The sequence below is a fragment of the Zingiber officinale genome, chromosome 11B, assembly GCF_018446385.1.
Source record: "Zingiber officinale cultivar Zhangliang chromosome 11B, Zo_v1.1, whole genome shotgun sequence".
Taxonomy (NCBI): domain Eukaryota; kingdom Viridiplantae; phylum Streptophyta; class Magnoliopsida; order Zingiberales; family Zingiberaceae; genus Zingiber; species Zingiber officinale.
Genome location: NC_056007.1, coordinates 9,309,176 through 9,322,691, shown reverse-complemented (window position 1 = coordinate 9,322,691; position 13,516 = coordinate 9,309,176).

Below are 13,516 nucleotides of genomic sequence, written 5' to 3'. Positions count from 1 at the left end.
TTGATTTGAGTTAGTTAGGTTTGATTTGAGTTAATATTAGGTTTGAGTTGGGTTAGGTTAGGTTTGATTTTAGTTAAGTTAGGTTTGATTTGAGTTAATATTAGGTTTGAGTTGGGTTAGGTTTGATTTAAGTTAATATTAGGTTTGAGTTAAGTTAGGTTTGATTTGAGTTGAATTAGACTCATTCTCAATTTTAACCCAAATCAATCTCACCATTTTATAGATTTTAAAACAGGAAACCTTATGAGTTTTGTGAGATGGTTATTAATTTTATTTTCAATTTAAGTTGAAATCTATGGATTGATTGACATTTGAGTTAGATTAAGGTTAACAGTTAGTTAATTAAATATCCATTTCAATAGTCAATTTCTAGGTCGTAGCGAGGCACCGGCTCTTCTTGGTTATTGGAGCAACAACCACTTCTAAACAAAATCTTTTAAGAAAATTGCACATTTAACTTTCTTTCTAAGAATCCTTGGTCTAACTAATCAAGTGTCGATCAAGTCTAAGTCCTTATCTAACCATTATAATCTAGGCAGAAATAAGGAAAGCAATAAATCAAGCAATCAAATAAATCTATTTAATAAAAATGGTCTTTCTATTGGCTCCCCATGAATCATAGCCTCGATATGATTTATCAAGGTAGTGGATTTGATCCATGAAGATCCAATATTGATTAAGTCCAACTTGTTTAGTCAAGTTAGACTTAGAGACTCATGCTTGGACTAGGTTTCTATTTGTTCAATTTACAAGAGACACATAAGATCTAAATCATTGTTTAGCCTTATATCCAAGTTTGGATCGATTGTATATGACCCTTTGTTTTCCAAGAATCAGATGAAGTTTCTTGGAACTCAAAGTAAACCGTTCCAATGTGATCTTGAGTTCCTTGACTTGACTTTTCAAGGTAGAATTCTCTTCCTTAAGTTGTTGGACTTGAGTTGAGGTTCCATCTTTAACTTGGTCAATCAAGGGACTTAAGTTAGTCACTTCTTTAAGGGCTTTGATCTCCCATTGAAGTGACTTGATCCAGATATTGGACTTGACTAGTTTTTTTGACAAATAAGAAATTAAATTTTCTAATCTAACGACTGATAGACTTACCGTGGAGTTGGATCGTCTGAAGCGGATACGGATCCGTGACTTTGCTCAGACTCATCTTTCAATTCATTCTCGGACTCAGTTTCAATAACTTGTTCTCGGGTCGGAAGTGCGAAGAAGCTTGCTTACTCGTGTTCTTCATTGGAGTCCTCTGATGAAAACTCGTCCCATGTTGCTTGTATCGCCTTCTTTCTCTGTTGCTTCTTGGCTTCCTTCTGATTCAGACATTTTTTCCTTGATGTGTCCTTTCTTGTTGCATCCATAGCAGGTAACTTCTGACTTGGCCTTTGTGTTCGAGTTCGGACTTGACTGTTTTGTCTTCGTTTGAATTACCTTCCTAATCTCTCATTTGGTGAAGCCTTTCTTCTTTTTGTATAATTTACATACCAAGTTCATGAGCTCGGCAGTGATTTTGTTGTCGTCTTCTGAGTTCGATTCACCTTCAGACTTGGATTTGGTTCGGTGCTTAATTTTTTGTTCTTTCGTTTTACTTATACTTGCAATCAAAGCAATACCTTTTTGAGCCGAAAGTGCATTAGTATGTTCATGCAATTCGAATTCGAAAAATAGCTTATCTAGTTTAATAAATGAAAGGTCCTTGGAAACTTTGTAAGAATCTACTATAGATGTCCACAAAGTATTCCTCAAAAAGGCGTTTAATGTGTACCTTATTATGTCGCGGTTATTCACTTTCTGACAAATCGCGTGTAGTCCATTGAGGGGATCTTGGATTTTGGAGTGAAGCTGGCTTGCTGACTCTCCTTTCTACATTTTTGTGTTATACAATTTATTTAAAATTAAATCTCTTTTCGATACATTTGTATCTGATGTTCCTTCGTGTAGCTCGATCAGTTTTCCCATATTTCCTTGGTACTTGAGAGCGGACCGACTCCGTTCAACTTTTCTTTGGTTAGGCCACATTAGAGAGTCTGAATGGCCTTTCCATCCGCCTCGATCTTCTTCCTTGTAGGTGTGTCCCATTTGTCGTAAGAGATGAGTACTTCATCTTCGGTGGGAAATGTGAATTCAAATTAGATTATGATCCACATTTCTACCTGTGTCTTCAAGTGGTATTCTATTCGGCCTTTCCAGTATCCAAAATCCTCGATGGAGAAAAGGGGCGGGCATTCGGTACTATAACCTTCTTGATGAATCATTTAGTGATAATATTGCAAAAACAAAAATGAGAAAACATTTTCCAAGACTTAGTCTTGGATTAATAGTGTGTGAAAAAACTAAAGAACTCGAGTGGTATTGCACCAACTTCGAGAAATGAAAAAGAACTCGATTGTGAAAGAAAAAATTCTGATCGGAAGGGGTGATAGCACTGATTCCAATCCACTTCGAAAAACTCAAAATACCATAAAAAATTGCTCGAATAGTGGTTTCACCAATTCAAAGTAGCTCCGCTCTGATACCAATTGTTAGATTGAAAGTGCTAGAGGGGGTGAATATTGCTCGTGGCTTGTTCACAATTTTTGGAAATACGATCGAGTAAACGCAGCGAAAAGAAAAGTAAAGAAAAAAATGTGAACACTTTTCTTTTACTTAATTCAAAGCATGTGACGACTCATAGTCCAAAGTCCGCACTCGTTGAGTGCTTTCGATGAGAAATCCACTAGTAGTTCGAATGAAATTATAAAATTTAATTACAAGAACTACAATAATTTAAATATTGTAAATGAAATTATACCGACAACTTAAATAATTGAAGTTGAGAGCTTTCAATCGTTGGAGAAGCGTTTCAGTGTCGTAGAGTCATTTCCAGAGTAGCGTGCATGAGAGAAAGTGGTTCGAATTAATGTGTACAAGGTGATGGTCGAACCCTCCTTTTATAGCCTTATCCAGTCGCTTGGGCTCCTCCTCGAGCACCTCCACAGGGCTGACATAGTGTGCTCTTGTCGAAACTTCATCCAACAAGTTTTATCCATCTTCGAGCGCCTGGACCAGTCTGGGCGCCTGAACTGCTGACATGAGTCGGCCAATCGAAGTGTGACACCGTAGCTTGAAGATGAATTTTGCCCAGTCCGGGTGCTTGGACTAGTCCGGGTGCCTGGACTTTACGGGTGTCTACTGTGATGTAGATTGGGCAACTGACGGCTTGCCTCTCAGCCACTGTCCTGGGCACCAGGAGCAACTCCGAGAGCCCGGAGGTCCGGGCGCTTGGACCCAGTCCAGGCACCTGGATGTCCTATTTTCTAGCTTTCAATCACCTGCACCAAGGAGTTAGAAATAAGCAATAATATGTAAAGTCATATTTGACAATCTCCGGATTGTCCGGTCCTGACTTTGAGTTTCGCTAAAACTCTAGGTCCTCCAAATCGTTTAGATTTTGTCTCAGCACCTAAGATCTTAGAACTTTCTGCTGGTTGTCCGAACCTCGACCCGTTCAGTCTTCCACCAGGTGTCCGCGATCTCCAAGACTTTTACCTAGTGTCCTCGACCTTAGAATTTCTGCCCGACATCCTCAATCTACCAAGACTTCACCCAGTCTTACAGACTAGGACTTCCATGCCTAATCGCGACTAAGACTTTTCACCTACCTAGTGTCCACTATAAATTCTTTACCTAACCTCGACTAGGACTTTTACTTTACTTAAGATCACTTAGGACTTTTCTACACACTTAGTCAGATTTGTTGGAACAATAATAAGATTTAAGTTAGAACTCTTTACCAATATTAAAATTCAAGTTCGATCATTTGGTACTCCTTGTACTAATATAAGATTTGAATCCCCTAGGATTCATTTCCTAGGAAATAAGTTCCTCCCACTGAGTGATCATTCGCTGCTATGACTTATTTCCCTTTCAGGTACCTTGAAGTAGATCGTGGAGGGGCGCCAATATTATTATATTTGTGCATCCAAAGCATGTTTTTATTAAAGAAATCAAACCAACACCTATTTGAGCTAGGGTTTGTTGCGTGACTCAATTACTTTATCAAGCAAACAAACTTGAACCTCATAAAATTTAATTCGCTTGGGCCCATTTACCACCCTAATTTTGATGATTCTGCTGCCTAAACTTAAATGATCACTACTTGTTTATAATTTATTTCAAACATTTTTATATTCATTCGATTGAAAAATAGCCTAAAACAACGGGATATAGGACAAGTAAAATGGTGAGCAAGAACAAACGAGCACAATTAGAGTGAACTAGGATGAATGATTTACGTAGGAATACTAAAAATAATCTTTTATAATTTATTAATTTAAAAAGGAATATTAGAAAATTATAAAAAGTTGTCCTTGCCAAGGAGACGATGGCTAAAATAAAAATAATTAAAACTATCTCAAAATAACTAAATAAGGTGTTTATATAGATCCAAAGTTAAAAGATGAAAATACTAAAAAATACTTTAAATATTAAAAATATAAAAATTATTAAAAATAGTAAAAAAAAATATTCTAATCTTAGAAAAAGTCTTAGATAATATTTTTCAAATTTAAAAATTAGTTAGTTATGAGTTCCATTTGATAACAAATCTAAGTCTTTAAACAAGATATCTAAATCAAAAATCACAACAATTAAAAAATTGTTCTATCGAACCCTCATCAAAGAAGGATCCGGCGGTAGAGGGACCGGCAAGGCACCATCAAGCATGTAGAATATATGTTCTAAATGTATGATAGATGAATTAATTAAATGCGGTAAAAACTTACAGCGATCTCCCGCAGATCTGCAATCGACAATGACGAAGCTCGCTATCGGAAGAGCGATCACAGGATCGGAAAGCCCTCCGCAATTCCACAAACCAAATCTCGCCGCTTTGGATGTTCTCCTCTTACTCTCGTCGCACGATCGCGATTTCTCACCCTGAGCCTTGGACGGACCCCCTTTATATAGGGAAATACCCTAGGGGCATAATGGACATTTCCATTATGTGTAGTGGGGAACATGGGCCACGTTCCCCACTATCCCCATTTCTAACATCTCCCACTCGTCCAAGGTAAGTCACTAAGACTAGTTCATTCAGGTAAGTCACAAAGACTTAATAAGTCACATAGACTATTAGAGAGTTTGGTCACATAAACCATATGAGAACATCCAATCCGTGCGACAGCAAGCACACTGAGCGATAGTTGCTAAGAAGATTGTTACACCTTGACTTAGCCGCTCGTTGAGCAATCAATGCTAATAAAGTTGTTACACTTTGCTTAGCTGCTCAAATAAATTAGAGACACACTCTTCATGGCACATAGCCTCTTTCCTGGTGGCACATAGCCTTTATCCAGGATCCATCCAATCTTCAAGTGACACACAGCCATTATCTTGAAGATATCCATGTATTTACCCAGATTAAATAATTTTCATTTACATCGATATGAACATCTCTAATCCCTTATAATGACTATTATGTCATGAGCATGTTCCATATCCAATATTCACATTCATTTCCGTACATAACAGAAATGGGTCGACCAGTGAATAACAACAAAAGATGTAAATCTATTTAATCTTCCTTTTTAGCTAGAATCAATTCATTTTAATCAGTCGCTTTCCTAGTTATGCTCCATAGACCGAATCATCCATAGCCATAGGATACACGCTAAAGTAGCAGACACTGATCAAAACTTCAAGTAGACAGCTAAATAGTCACTAAGGCAAAAATTGAGATTAACATATAATCTCAAAGGTCTCACATAGTAGAGAAACAGGGATTCATTCTCCTACAACCTTTATTGTCGCAATAGCACATGTGGTATGAATCACATGCTACGATGTTATTCTCTTTACGAAAAAGAGTGCATGTTGTCTTCAAATTTAACATCGTACAGATTTCGATCTAGACATACCTAACGTCTAATCCTGAATTCAACATATGAATTCTAATCTGGCTTTCAACAGGTTTAGTAAATGGTGGGTTCATTTACTTTGATCATTATTTACACATAAATGATCTCATCTTGACACAATTATCAAGGCGACCTCAACTTATGAATCTGTCTCTAATTTCATAATTTCAGCTACGTAAGTTGTTTCATAAGTAACGGTCTTACCCCTATTTGTACTTAACAAACAGAGATGATTGTCCATGTGAGTGGACCAATCTCCACCTGCCAACATGCTCACCGAGATCTTACATGAATGTAACAAATACAACATATACACTGAATAAATTATGGCAAATTACATAATCATAACACAAAGTTTGATTGTTATTTCAATATTGTTACATTCTACGAAGTCCCAAAGACTTTACATGTTCTTTAAATGACTCTTTAGTCATTGGCTTAGTAAAAGGATCTGCAAGCATAACACGTGTAGGGACATACTCAAGAATGACTTTTCTTTTAGCCACAATATCCCTTACAAAATTATATTTAATTTCTATATGCTTGCCTTTGCTATGATATTTGGGATCCTTAGAAAAAGCTATTGCAGCTTGACTGTCACAGTAGACAGTTACTGGACTCCCACTATCCTTAGAAACCTTCTCAACCAGACTTCTTGCACAGCTGCTGAACATGCCACATATTCAGCTTCCATAGTCGACAAAGCTACACAAGCTTGTTTCTTGCTGTTCCAGGAGATGGCGCCACCATTCAGCAAGAATGCATAGCCTGATGTGGATTTTCTATCATCCAGGTCTCCAGCCCAATCTGCATCTGAATAACCTTTCGACAATAATCTGTTGTCGCCTTCAGATATCTGAATATCCTTTTTACTGCCTTCCAGTGTCTCGGTCCTGGGTTTGACTGGAAGCGACTGACCAAGCCCACAACATAGCTGATATCGGGACGTGTACACAACATAGTGTACATTAAACTACCAATAGCACTGGCATATGGTTTTTTATTCATCTCAGCTATTTCCTCTGGAGTTTTAGGACACATACTCTTGCTCAACACAGTACCTTTCACAATAGGTGTATGTTCTATGTTGCAATTAGACATGCTGAAATGATGTAACATCTTATTTATATAAGACTCTTGTGACAGACCCAAAAGTCTTTTAGGACGATCTCTTATGATCTTCACCCCTAAGATGTATTCAGCTTCTCCCATATCTGTTGTATCAAATTGTGATGACAGCCAATGCTTGACTTCATTCACATATCCTATGTCATTTCCAGCTATCAGCATATCATCAACATATAATGATAAAATGACATATTTTCCTTTTTCCCTTTTCAGGAAAACACAATGATCCTCATTGATCATCTCGAAACCATAAGATAAAACGACTTCGTTAAATCTTATGTTCCATTGTCTTGACGCTTGCTTTAGCCCATATATAGACTTTCTAAGTCTACATACTTTTTGCTCTTGGCCTTCAGCAATGAAACCTTCTGGTTGAACCATATAGATTTCTTCGTCAAGATCACCGTTAAGGAAAACAGTTTTTACATCCATTTGATGTAATTCTAAGTCATAATGTGCCACAAAGGCCAAAATAACTCTTATTGATACAAATTTCACTACAGGAGAAAATGTCTCTTCAAAGTCAATACCCTCCATTTAGGTATATCCTTTTGCAACTAAACGAGCTTTGTATCTGTTGATCGATCCATCTGCTTTCCTCTTTATTTTGAGAATCCATTTATTCCCAATAGCCCTTCGGCCCGGAGGAAGATCAACTAAGTCCCAAACATGATTTTGAATCATGGACTCCATCTCTTCAACCATTGCAGCTTTCCATTTTTCTCTAACTCTACATCCCAATGCTTCCTCAATGGATTGAGGCTCGTCGTCGTCAATTGGAAGTGTAACCAATGCCTCATTCTCAATATCAAACCTCTTCTTAGGTTTGATCTTACGAACACTTCTCCGTAAGTTGGGCTGTTGAGAAGTCAACTCATGACTCGGCATATCACTCCCACTCGGTTGACTAGACTCAGGTATCCCTTTTGACACCTCTCTTGTTGATAATATCTCATCCTCCTCAAATAGAGGAACATTTTTATCAACATCACCTCTGATTGGGAACTCTGTTTTGAGAAAAGTCGCATCTCTCGAGTCTATTTCGGAGATGGTTCCATCTAGTTGCTCACCTATGAAAACATAACCTTTGGAGGTCTCATGATATCTTATAAAGATACATTTCTTACCTCTAGGTCCTAGTTTTCCATACTTGTGAGAACTATCATGAACATAAGCAGCTGACCCCCAGGGTCTCAGATTACTCAAATCTGGTTTTCTGCCTGTCCAACGTTCATATGGGGTAGATGGAACTGACTTTGAAGGCACTTTGTTAAGTATATAGGCTGCAGTTAATAATGCATCTCCCCAATAGGAGATTGGCAAATTAGCTTGCGCCATCATAGACCTAACCATTTCAAGAAGAGTCCTGTTTCTTCTTTCAGCTACCCCATTTTGCTGTGGAGTTCCAGGGATTGTCAGTTGTCTAATAATCCCTCTATCATTACATATTGTCTTGAACATATCAGACAAATACTCCCCACCACGGTCAGTGCGTAAAGTCTTAACTTTACGTTCCGTTTGATTCTCAACTTCGTTCATATAACGAATGAAGCAATCTAATGCTTCGGATTTGTGAGAAATCAAATACACATGACCGAACCTAGAGAAATCATCAATAAATGTAATGAAATAGGAAGCTCCATGTCTAGCCTTCACATTCATTGGACCACAAATATCCGAATGAATTAACTGCAATGTTGATTCAGATCTAATAGCCTTACCAAATGGTTTCCTAGTTGCTTTTCCAGCAAGACAATGCTCACATATAGACAATTGAATCTTAGCTCGAGTGCCCAATAAACCCTCTTTAGCTAATCGATTCATACGTTCTTGTCCTATGTGTCCTAATCTAGCATGCCAAACCTCATCAGTTATATCTGCATCACTAGTTAAAGCAATGTTTGAAAAACAACCATCAATAGCATAATTGACATCTGGTTCTACATCAAGAACGATAAAACCATTTGTTAAATAACCATATCCGATTGACACTGAGTCAATCTTAAGTTCAACAGACCGACTGTAAAAATTAATACAATACCCTAAATCAAGAAGACACGTAACGGAAACAAGATTCCGTCGAATTTCAGGAGCATACAGGACATCATGTAGAAATAAAACTCTACCACCACGTAGGTTGAGTTTGCAAGTGCCGACTCCTTTGACTTCAACTCTTGCATTATTTCCCACATAGATCCACTTGTTGCCAGCTGGTACCCGACGGTACTCAACAAATGTAACTCGTTCCCGAGCTACATGGTTGGTTGCTCCCGAATCTATAATCCACAAAGGATAAGAATCAGCTAACAACACTGAACTAGCAACAAAATGCTCTTGAAAAGAAGACACACTTGGATTTACCTTTTTCGGCTCAGTGCACTCCCGAGCAAAATGGCCCTTTTTGCCACAATTAAAACAAGTCAACTTGTTTTTAGGTTTCTTTCCAGTCTTCTTGATTATCTTCTTGATTAGGCCTTGTCCCACAACAGCAGCTTCCCTCTTCTTTCCCTTCCCTTTCTTGAACCATTTCTTCTTGGATCCATATGATCCTGCAGAACCTACAGCCACATAGGCTTGTCCAGAAATCCTTGCGGATTCAACTCTCTCCGCCTCCAATTCTACATGGCGTGAGACATCAGTGAAAGTCTTGATACTCTCACTGTGAGTTAAGGTATGATTCATGGTCTCCCAAGAATCTGGAAGTGAACGAATAACTGCTTGAACCTGTTGTTCATCAGTCAACTCATGACCAGCAGTTCTAAGCTCCCGAATCATGTTCGACATCTCCCTGAGGTGTTGAACCATTGATATATTCGGACGCTTTTTGTAGCTGTCAAATTTAATTGTCAGCTGTCGAAGCTTGCTCAGACTTACTCCACTGTATTTTTCTTTAAGGGCAACCCAGACTTCATGAGCCGTAAGATACGACTCATATTCAAAAGCTAGGTCGTCTACTATTGAACTAATCAATATACCCTTTGCAGTGGAGTCCTTTTTCTTCCATGCCTTATAGGCATCAAGATCTCGTCTGTGTTGTGCAGTGGGACCATCTGCAGGTACTTCCATAACCTGATTTACAGCCTCTAGAACTTCTTGTTCCTCAAGTACATATTGTATCTTGAGGTGCCAGATCTTGTAGTTATCCCCATTAAGTTTCTCACCTTTGTTGAGTTCAGCTATTATGTTTTTGGTTGCCATAATCTATCATAAATAAACAAATTATTTATTATTCAGTGTATATCATATGTATGCAATTTATGATTGACTTAATATTACTTTGAGTTGGTTTACAAAATCAAGTGACAACTATGTATTCACTCATCATCCGTATGACCAATCAAATTAATATTAATCAATTCTTTTACATACATCCCAACAAATGAACTAATCATTTATAATATCATGAATTCATTAATTAAATGAACTAATCATTTAATATATCATGTTTTTTTTTAATTAAATGAACTAATCATTTAATACATTATGAACTAATCATGTATCATGTCAAGCAAACAGCATAAATAAATGAACATATCATTAATATAAAATTATGCTGCAAATTGTTAACATATAACCAACTGACATGAATGAAATGGACTAACTATTGTTCATACAAAACGACAATAAAAATAACAGAACTCTAATAAACTAAATAGGCAACTACCACTCCCACTAGGACAGACACTAGTGCAGTGGCTAATATAATCCCTCTCAGCCTGGACTCATTTGGGGTAATCCCAGGCAGGACAGCTTCAAGGCTCTCTATTGGATCCACAATTGGATCTTTTTCTGGTTCCTCCTCGATCATTTCCGGGTCTTCTTCGAACTCTTCCGGATCCTCTTCAGTCATCTGATAAAGCAGTTCCTCACATAATACAGAATATGTGACGCGTCCTTGATGACGCCCCCAAATATAGTCTACTATCATCCTAGGATTTGTTGGCAATGAACGCATCAAAGCCCAAATCCTATAACTGTCCAGGACTGGAAACTCTTCTCGCTCAAGTTTCCAAAACAGATTATCAAGCCGTCCAATGTGTCCGTCGATTCCATAAGTAGAGTTATACTCTATCTCCTGAATCTGCTCCCTGAGCTGATTTCGTCGCACTTCGCGACGAGTCAATGTGGTAATCGTCCGTGCCATCTGAAAAATTGAAAATAAATAAGTCAGTACAAAACCGACTAACCAGTACAAAACCGGCTTATTTCAATTTATACAGGCATAGTACCAACAACATAATCAATCAAGAAAAACAAATCTTCTCGATTTTCAGGAGTTAAGTCAACAATTAGAACTAATCTAATTGGTCAAACCCATTGGATCGGTTGATTAGGGATCCAGATCCTAAGCTTGGTCCATTGTCCTTAATTAGAACTAATCTAATTGGACAGGGATTTTTGTACCTATGTTCTCTTAATTTTTCTCTAAGTCCATTTCAACCAATTTCAGACTTATTGATCAAACTCAGGTCCGTTTGATCAAACCAATGCCCATTGGTTTAAGTCTGACCAATTAAAACAAATCTAATTGTTTTGATCAAATCTGACCCATCAGAACAAATCTGGTCATTTGATCATATTTGGTCCAAGTCTAATTAATTAACCCAAATTGATTTTGGATTTGGATCAAATTGATTCGATTAAACCAACTAATGATTTAAACCTGAACCGGATCCAAAAAATGATCAAAATTTATACCAATGATTTTGATCATTTATCATTAATGATGAAATTAATTGAACTTATTTTCAATTAATTACTGTATGCATCCAAATTGAAATTAATGCTACGGTAGGCATGCATCCAAATTAAAAAAAATGCTACAGTAGGCATACATTAGCATGAAACAATAAGCATGCATTAGCATATTTCAACGATGCATCATTTGGCAAACAAAAAAATTATACTTTAATTAAAAAACATAAGCATATTATGTTTCTTAATTTCATATGCATGCAGTATTTTCGTTCACGGTTTTTTTTTTTTATTATTTGATTTTTCAAAATCAAACTTTATCTCACACGAAGCACTGTGCTTCGTTATTCTGCCGATTTCTCCGCAACTGCCCACGTTGCACAGGCCGCTCAAGCCACGCACGCCGCTCACAGCGACGAACGCTGTACAGAAATTTCAAAGGCAGCCTCGAGTACGCCGTTGGCCAACACACAGAGACAAACTCCATGAGTGTTCATCCGAGACCTTTCAACAGACGTTGATTACGGCTGCTTTTGATGCCGACGACTGTAGCAGATTGCAACATGAACGCAATATGCTTGGCTACGGCAAAACTAGACGGAAGACGGACTCCGTTCACGGCAGCAATTTTAAACAGGAGATCGCACATACATTTAGAACAAACTACGCGCTCTGATACCAATGTAGAATATATGTTCTAAATGTATGATAGATGAATTAATTAAATGCGGTAAAAACTTACAGCGATCTCCCGCAGATCTGCAATCGACAATGACGAAGCTCGCTATCGGAAGAGCGATCACAGGATCGGAAAGCCCTCCGCAATTCCACAAACCAAATCTCGCCGCTTTGGATGTTCTCCTCTTACTCTCGTCGCACGATCGCGATTTCTCACCCTGAGCCTTGGACGGACCCCCTTTATATAGGGAAATACCCTAGGGGCATAATGGACATTTCCATTATGTGTAGTGGGGAACATGGGCCACGTTCCCCACTATCCCCATTTCTAACAAAGCATTTGTGTTACCTTCTGCATTGCCGGCCTCATCGACGGATCTTCTAAGATGCACCAGAGGGATACCCTCACAAACTTCTCCACCCTCTCCATGTCTTGCATTGCTTGTTCGTCGCCATTCACAAGCATGTCCAATCTCCCTTGTCGGAAGCAATCGTTTGCCCAATACACCGAAGCTGTACACATCGACCCTTGTCGATATAATTGTGTTCTTAAATCGTTCCACTCCGGTCTCTTGTTCTCGAAGAGGAAACTCATCAACGATCCATTGCTCATGTACTCATAGACGAGAAGCCGATTAGTTTCTTCATAGCAAAATCTGACCAGGCGCACCAAATTCTTATGGTGGGTCTAAGTAATGTTTTTCAGTTCAGTCGTGGTCTCATGGATGATGGAAGACCTTATCAAGTCATTCATGTTGGATTAAGTCCATATGGATAGGCTAAATTCAATTAAGTCCACATAGATCGACTTAATCTCTATAAGGTGTGCTTATATTTGATTAGCACACACAATTAATTGTCTAATTATCATTAAGGAAACTAAATCTCAATTAAGCTAAGTGATCTAATGCTTTATTATATATAAATTGGATTTGGATTAAATGAATGTGGATTTAATATGTAGATCCATTAAACCTGATTCATTAACATTGATGAGCTAATAATGAGGGATGAAACTTTATGGTGGATAGCTTTGATAAGTTGGGTCAAATATATAAAGAAAGAGATGTTGTTCATTTTAAGGCATGTAGAATCGTGCTTGATACTGCAGATAA